This window comes from Choloepus didactylus, chromosome 26 (assembly GCF_015220235.1).
Source record: "Choloepus didactylus isolate mChoDid1 chromosome 26, mChoDid1.pri, whole genome shotgun sequence".
NCBI classification, from domain to species: domain Eukaryota; kingdom Metazoa; phylum Chordata; class Mammalia; order Pilosa; family Megalonychidae; genus Choloepus; species Choloepus didactylus.
Genome location: NC_051332.1, coordinates 8,232,893 through 8,241,739, shown reverse-complemented (window position 1 = coordinate 8,241,739; position 8,847 = coordinate 8,232,893). Strand labels below are relative to the sequence as shown.

At 36.6% G+C, this 8,847-nt stretch overlaps 1 pseudogene; it reads right to left on the bottom strand.

Moving 5' to 3' along the window:
* Positions 1-2,059: 2,059 nt before the first annotated feature.
* Positions 2,060-2,996, bottom strand: LOC119520847 (annotated as a pseudogene).
* Positions 2,997-8,847: the final 5,851 nt, after the last annotated feature.

The following is an 8,847-nucleotide window of genomic DNA, read 5'->3' as shown; positions in this document are numbered from 1 at the left end:
CCTAAAAAAATGTAGAGAAGTGATAGGCAGTGGTTTCTCAGGCTTATTCTCAAAGCACAACCAATGAAAGAAAAAAAAAAAAACAAAAAACAGGTAAATGAGATCTTCTCAAAAGTGAATCCTTTTATGCTTCAAAGGACTGTTAAAAAGGTAAAAAGTGGCCTCTTCAATGGTACAAAATATTTGGAAACCACATACCTGAGGAGAGTTTGGTATCCAGAAAATATAAAGAAATCTTACAACTCAACAAAAAAAAGACAAATGACCCAATTTTAAAATTGGGAAAAAGGCATGAATAGGCGTTTTCCAAACAGGAAATACAAATGGCTAAGAAGAAAATTAGAAGATGCTCAACTTCGGTAGCTACTAGGGGAACTCAAATCAAAACCAGGAGATATTGTTTCAAACCTACTAGAATGGCTAATATTCAACAAACAGGAATCTACAAGTGTTGGAGAGGATGTGGCCAAATAGGAAAACTTATTCACTGTTCCTGGGAAAGTAGAATGTTGCAGCCACTGTGGAAGACATTTTGGCAGTTTTCAGAAAGTCATCTATAGAACTGCCAAATGATCCATCATCCCACTACAAGGTACATAAGCACAAGAACAGAAAGCAGGATGCAGACAGACATTTACACAACAATGCTCATAGTGACATTCTCAATTGCCAAAAGATGGAAAGAAACTGAGTGTCCATCAACCAACCAATGTATAAACAAATGTGGTATAGACATATGATGGAATATTATTCAGCATTCAGAATGTAGCCCTGAAGCATGTGACAATGTGGATGAAACTTGAGGGCTGTATGTTTAGCGAAATAAGTCAAATACAAAAGGACAAATATTGTATGATTGCACTAATATGAGCTAATTGTAATAAGTAAACTCACAGAATTAAAATCCAGAACACAGGTTTCCAGGAGACAGAATAAGTGTACAGAATGCAGATCGGATGCTTAATATGTGCAGAATAATTAAGTCAGTGGAATTTAAATGTTTGGAAATGAATATAGGCAATGGGAGGACAATATGGTGAGAACATGTAACAGCAATGAATTATACATGTGATTGTGCTTGAATAGAGAAGAATAGAGGCATGTGTGTCACTAGAAGGAAAGATGGAGGATAAAACTTGGTACTGTAAAACACAGTGAATCTTGTGGCAGAAGACAACTGCAATTAATAGTACAAGCACAAAAGTGTTCTTTCATGAACCAGAAAAAATGTATGCTGTTAGTAAAAGTAGTTAATAATAAAGTGGTATATGGGAAAAATGTACCTATTGCAAACTATGGACTATAGTTAATAGCAATATTTTAATATTCTTTCATCAAAAGGAACAAATGTATCACAATAATGCTAGAAGTCAATAATAGGTGTAAATAGAGGTATTTTTTTTTGACTAATGAAAACATTCTAAAATTGATTGTAGTGAAGAATGCACAAATATGTGATGATACTATGAACCACTGATTTTATACTTTGGATGAATTGTTTGTTATGAGAATATATCCCAAATAAAACTGCTAAAAATGTTTTATAAGGAGGTCATTGTACTGGAAATATCATTCCAAAGATGTTTTTGGAGAAATAATATAAAATACACCCATATATTATAAATATACATATATATAGTATAAAAGAATAAAAACACACCTTCTGTGGTTGGCAGATGTATGGAAAATAGTTTGGAAATTATAAAGCACCTTAAAATGTAATATGTTGCCTTTATCATAGCATGTCATAATTTTCTTTTCCTAACTTTGCACAAGTATGAGTACCAAAGATGAATCACCTGTTCTTTTCTGGTTTTATAGAGAAATAACAGTACATTCTGGTCTGTCTCTCATTTTCAAGATGTGTGAGTATGATTTAGTTCATTGTGATGACACTGTATTCAACCAAACAATGTGACACATTCTTCCAACTTCCATAAGTGCATTATTAAAGACAAAAATTACTCAAAGACACAAAGTGAATTGTTAATTTAGGGTGCTAAGTAGTACCTCAGATAATGATGATATATTATGTACCTTCCTCATCAAAAAAGGTGTATTATTTAGCAAAAAAATTCTTTTGAATAAGTTCCCTTATTGCTCTTTTAACATCTTTGTTTCTCAGGCTATAGATAAAAGGATTTAACATAGGACTCACAAAGATATAAAAAAAAGCTACAATTTTCCCTTCCTCTACAGATGTCTCAGAAGGGGGCCTCAAATATATGCAGAACAGAGTTCCATAAAAGATGGTGACAGACATCAGATGGGACCCACAGGTAGAGAACGCTTTGTGCCTCCCCTCAGCTAAGCAGATGCCGAGGATGGCTGTGAAGATGAACATATAAGAGACAAGGATGATGGTGAGAGAACAAGTGAGGTTGAAACCAGCTTCCACAAATATGGCAGTTTCTTTGATGTAGGTATCTGAGCAGGCAAGGATTATGAGAGGTGGGTCTGCACAGTAAAAGTGGTTGATCTCATTGGGTCCACAGAAGGACAGATGAAGTATCAGGATGGTCTGGGCCAGACCATTGGCAAAGCCATAAATATAGGGAGCAGGAACCAGAGAGAAGCAGGTACATCTGGACATTTTACTCCCATATAACAAGGGTTTGCCGATGGCCACGTAATGGTCATAAGCCATTACTGCAAGGATTTAATAGTCAGTGATCATCAGGTCAATGAGAAAGTGGAATTGTATAAAACAACCAGTGAAGGAAATAGTTTTTCTCTTGGATAAGAAATTAACTAGCATCTGAGGAGTGACAATGGTGGAGTAACAGGCATCTAAAAAAGAGATGACTGAGGAAGAAATACATTGGTGTATCAAGTTTTATGTCACATCTGATTAACAAAATCATGGTCATATTGCATATTACTGTGATAAGATAGATCAGTAGGAATACCACAAAAAGGACAAGATGCAATTCAGCTTGATCTGTCAGTCCCAGGAGAATAAACTCAGTCACAGGTGTGTGGTTTTTCTTTAACATTGTATTTGCTTGGCTTTTTTTTTTTTTATCTTCATTTTATTGAGATATATTCACATACCATGCAGTCATACAAAACAAATCGTACTTTTGATGGTTTACAGTACCATTACATAGTGGTATATTCATCACCCAAATCAATCCCTGACACCTTCATTAGCACACACACAAAAATAACAAGAATAATAATTAGAGTGAAAAAGAGCAATTGAAGTAAAAAAGAACACTGGGTAACTTTGTCTGTTTGTTTTCTTCCCCTGTTTTTCTACTCATCCATCCATAAACTAGACAAAGTGGAGTGTGGTCCTTATGGCTTTCCCAATCCCATTGTCACCCCTAATAAGCTACATTTTTATACAACTGTCTTCGAGATTCATGGGTTCTGAGTTGTAGTTTAATAGTTTCAGGTATCCACCACCAGCTACCCCAATTCTTTAGAACCTGAAAAGGGTTGTCTAAAGTGTGCATAAGAGTGCCCACCAGAGTGACCTCTCGGCTCCTTTTGGAATCTCTCTGCCACTGAAGCTTATTTCATTTCCTTTCACATCCCCCTTTTGGTCAAGAAGATGTTCTCTGTCCCACGATGCCGGGTCTACATTCCTCCCCGGGAGTCATATTCCACGTTGACAGGGAGATTCACTCCCCTGGGTGTCTGATCCCATGTAGGGGGGAGGGCAGTGATTTCACCTTTCAAGTTGGCTTAGCCAGAGAGAGAAGGCCACATCTGAGCAACAAAGAGGCATTAGGGAAGAGGCTCTTAGGCACAACCATAGGGAGGCCTAGCCTCTCCTTTGCAGCAACCGTCTTCCCAAGGGTAAAACCTGTGGTAGAAGGCTCAACCCATCAAATCACCAGTCCCCTATGTCTGTGGTCATGTTAGTAACCATGGAGGTGAGGTAGGCGAATACCCTTGCATTCTCCACAGGCTCCTCAAGGGGGCACTACATCTTTTTTTTTTCCTTGTTTTTCTTTTTTTTTTTTTAACTTTCCCTTCTTTTTTAAATCAACTGTATGAAAAAAAAGTTAAAAAGAAAACAAACATACAATAAAAGAACATTTCAAAGAGACCATAACAAGGGAGTAAGAAAAAGACAACTAATCTAAGATAACTGCTTAACTTCCAACATGTTCCTACTTTACCCCAAGAAAGTTACATAATATAGCAACATTTCTGTGAACTTGTTCCTACTATATCCATCAGAAATTAACAGACCATAGTCATTGCTGGGCATCCCCAGAAAGTTAAATAGCTTATCTGTTCTTCTTGGATTATTGTTCCCCCTTCCTTAATTGCTCTCTACTGCTAGTTCCCCTACATTCTACATTATAAACCACTTGTTTTACATTTTTCAAAGTTCACATTAGTGGTAGCATATAATATTTCTCTTTTCGTGCCTGGCTTATTTCGCTCAGCATTATGTCTTCAAGGTTCATCCACGTTGTCATATGTTTCATGAGATCGTTCCTTCTTACTGCCGCGTAGTATTCCATCGTGTGTATATACCACATTTTATTTATCCACTCATCTGTTGAAGGACATTTGGGTTGTTTCCATCTCTTGGCAATTGTGAATAATGCTGCTATGAACATTGGCGTGCAGATATCTGTTCGTGTCACTGCTTTCCGATCTTCCGGGTATACACCGAGAAGTGCAATCGCTGGATCGAATGGTAACTCTATATCTAGTTTTCTAAGGAACTGCCAGACTGACTTCCAGAGTGGCTGAACCATTATACAGTCCCACCAACAATGAATAAGAGTTCCAAATTCTCCACATCCCCTCCAGCATTTGTAGTTTCCTGTTTGTTTAATGGCAGCCATTTTAACCGGTGTTAGATGGTATCCCATTGTGGTCTTAATTTGCATCTCTCTAATAGCTAGTGAAGCTGAACATTTTTTCATGTGTTTCTTGGCCATTTGTATGTCCCCTTCAAAGAACTGTCTTTTCATATCTTTTGCCCATTTTATAATTGGGCCGTCTGTACTATTGTCATTGAGTTGTAGGATTTCTTTGTATAGGCAAGATCTCAGTCTTTTGTCAGATACATGGTTTCCAAAAATTTTTTCCCATTGAGTTGGCTGCCTCTTCACCTTTTTGAAAAATTCCTTTGAGGTGCAGAAACTTCTCAGCTTGAGGAGTTCCCATTTATCTATTTTCTCTTTTGTTGCTTGTGCTTTGGGTGTAAAGTCTAGGAAGTGGCCGCCTAATATAAGGTCTTGAAGATGTTTTCCTACATTATCTTCTAGGAGTTTTATGCTACTTTCTTTTATATTGAGATCTTTGATCCATTTTCAGTTAATTTTTGTGTAGGGGGTGAGGAAGGGGTCCTCTTTCATTCTTTTGGATATGGATATCCAACTCTCCCAGCCCCATTTGTTGAAAAGACCATTATGACTCAGTTCAGTGACTTTGGGGGCCTTATCAAAGATCAGTCGGCCATAGATCTGAGGGTCTATCTCTGAATTCTCAATTCGATTCCATTGATCTATATGTCTATCTTTGTGCCAGTACCATGCTGTTTTGGCAACTGTGGCTTTATAATAAGCTTCAAAGTCAGGAAGTGTAAGTCCTCCCACTTCGTTTATCTTTTTTAGAGTGTCTAGCAATTCGAGGCATCTTCCCTTTCCAAATAAATTTGATAACTAGCTTTTCCAAGTCTGCAAAGTAGGTTGTTGGAATTTTGATTGGGATTGCATTGAATCTGTAGATGAGTTTGGGTAGAATTGACATCTTAATGACATTTAGCCTTCCTATCCATGAACATGGAATATTTTTCCATCTTTTAAGGTCCCCTTCTATTTCTTTTAGTAGAGTTATGTAGTTTTCTTTGTATAGGTCTTTTACATCTTTGGTTAAGTTGATTCCTAGGTACTTGATTTTTTTAGTTGCTATAGAAAATGGTATCTTTTTCTTGAGTGTCTCTTCAGTTTGTTCATTTCTAGCATATAGAAACATTACTGACTTATGTGCATTAATCTTGTATCCCGCTATTTGCTAAATTTGTTTATTAGCTCTAGTAGCTGTATCGTCGATTTCTCAGGGTTTTCTAGATATAAGATCATATCATCTGCAAACAATGACAGTTTTACTTCTTCTTTTCCAATTTGGATGCCTTTTATTTCTTTGTCTTGCCAGATTGCCCTGGCTAGCACTTCCAGCACAATGTTGAATAATAGTGGTGACAGCGGGCATCCTTGTCTTGTTCCTGATCTTAGAGGGAAGGCTTTCAGTCTCTCACCATTGAGTACTATGCTGGCTGTGGGTTTTTCATATATGCTCTTTATCATGTTGAGGAAGTTTCCTTCAATTCCTACCTTTTGAAGTGTTTTTATCAAAAAGGGATGTTGGATTTTGTCAAATGCTTTTTCAGCATCTATAGAGATGATCAATTGATTTTTCCCTTTTGACTTGTTAATGTGTTGTAATACATTGATCGATTTTCTTATGTTGAACCATCCTTGCATGCCTGGAATGAACCCCACTTGGTCATGGTGTATGATTTTTTTAATGTGTCTTTGGATTCGATTTGCAAGTATTTTGTTGAGGATTTTTGCATCTATATTCATTAGGGAGATTGGCCGGTAGTTTTCCTTTTTTGTAGCATCTTTGCCTGGTTTTGGTATTAGATTGATGTTAGCTTCATAAAATGAGTTAGGTAGTGCTCCATTTTCTTCAATGTTTTGAAAGAGTTTGAGTAAGATTGGTGTCAGTTCTTTCTGGAAAGTTTGTTAGAGTTCCCCTGTGAAGCCATCTGGCCCTGGGCATTTATTTGTGGGAAGATTTTTGATGACTGATTGGATCTCTTTGCTTGTGATGGGTTGGTTGAGGTCTTCTATTTCTTCTCTGGTCAGTCTAGGTTGTTCATATGTTTCCAGGAAATTGTCCATTTCTTCTACATTATCCAGTTTGTTGCCATACAGTTGTTCATAATATCCTCTTATAATTTTTTTTAATTTCTTCAGGATCTGAAGTTATGTCACCTTTTTCATTCATTATTTTGTTTATATGGGTCTTCTCTCTTTTTGATTTTGTCAGTCTAGCTAGGGGCTTGTCAATCTTGTTGATCTTCTCAAAGAACCAACTTTTGGTGATATTTATCCTCTCTATTGTTTTTTTGTTCTCTATGTCATTTATTTCTGCTTTAATCCTTGTTATTTCTTTTCTTCTACTTGGTTTAGGATTGGTTTGCTGTTCATTTTCTAGCTTCTTCAGTTGATCCATTAGTTCTTTGATTTTGGCTCTTTCTTCCTTTTTAATATATGCGTTTAGTGCTATAAATTTCCCCCTTAGCACTGCTTTTGCTGCATCCCATAGGATTTGGTATGTTGTGTTCACATTTTCGTTTGTCTCTATATATTTAGCAATTTCTCTTGCTATTTCTTCTTTAACCCACTGATTGTTTAGGAGTGTGTTGTTTAACCTCCAGGTATTTGTGAATTTTCTAAGTCTCTGATGGTTATTGACTTCTAATTGTATTCCATTTTGGTCAGAGAATGTGCTTTGAATAATTTCAATCTTTTTAAATTTATTGAGGCTTGTTTTATGTCCCAGCATATGATCTATTCTGGAGAAAGTTCCGTGAGCACTAGAAAAGTATGTGTATCCTGGTGATTTGGGATGTAATGTCCTGTATATGTCTGTTAAATCTAATTCATTTATCAGATTGTTTAGGTTTTCAATTTCCTTATTGGTCTTCTGTCTGGTTGATCTGTGTATAGGAGAGAGTGATGTGTTGAAGTCTCCCACAATTATTGTGGAAACACCAATTGCTTCCTTTAGTTTTGCCAGTGTTTCTCTCATGTATTTTATGGCACCTTGATTGGGTGCATAGACATTTACGATTGCTATTTCTTCTTGCTGAATTGCCCCTTTTATTAGTATGTAGTGGCCTTCTTTGTCTCTCAAAACATCCCTGCATTTGAAGTCTATTTTATCTGAGATTAATATTGCTACACCTGCTTTCTTTTGGCTGTAGCTTTCATGAAATATTTTTTCCATCCTTTCACTTTCAGTTTCTTTGTGTCCCTGTGTCTAAGATGAGTCTCTTGTATGCAACATATTGATGGTTCATTTTTTTTTGATCCATTCTGCGAATCTATGTCTTTTAATTGGGGAGTTTAATCCATTTACATTCAACGTTATAACCTTGAAGGCATTTCGTGAATCAGCCATCTTATCCTTTGGTTTATGTTTGTCATATTTTTCCCTCTCTCTATTAATATCCTTTATAGTACCGATACCGAATCTCTTTACTACTGAACCTTTCTCCAAGTCTCTCTGTCCTTTCTTTGTTTCTCTGTCTGTAGGGCTCCATTTAGTATCTCCAGTAGGGCAGGTCTCTTGTTAGCAAATTCTCTCAGCATTTGTTTGTCTGTGAAAAATTTAAGCTCTCCCTCAAAGTTGAAGGAGAGCTTTGCTGGATAAAGTATTCTTGGCTGGAAATTTTTCTCACTCAAAATTCTAAATATATCGTGCCACTGCCTTCTCACCTCCATGGTGGCTGCTGAGTAGTCACCACTTAGTCATATGCTGTTTCCTTTGTATGTGGTGAATTGCTTTTCTCTTGCTGCTTTCAGAAGTTGCTCCTTCTCTTCTGTGTGTGACAGTGTGATCAGTATATGTCTCGGAGTGGGTTTATTTGGATTTATTCTTTTTAGAGTTCACTGAGCATTTATGATTTGTGTATTTATGTTGTTTAGAAGATTTGGGAAGTTTTCACCAACCATTTCTTTGAATACTCTTTCTAGACCTTTACCCCTTTCTTCCCTTTCTGGGACACCAATGAGTCTTATATTTGGATGTTTCATATTATCTATCATATCCCTGAGGTCCATTTCAATTTTTTCAATTTTT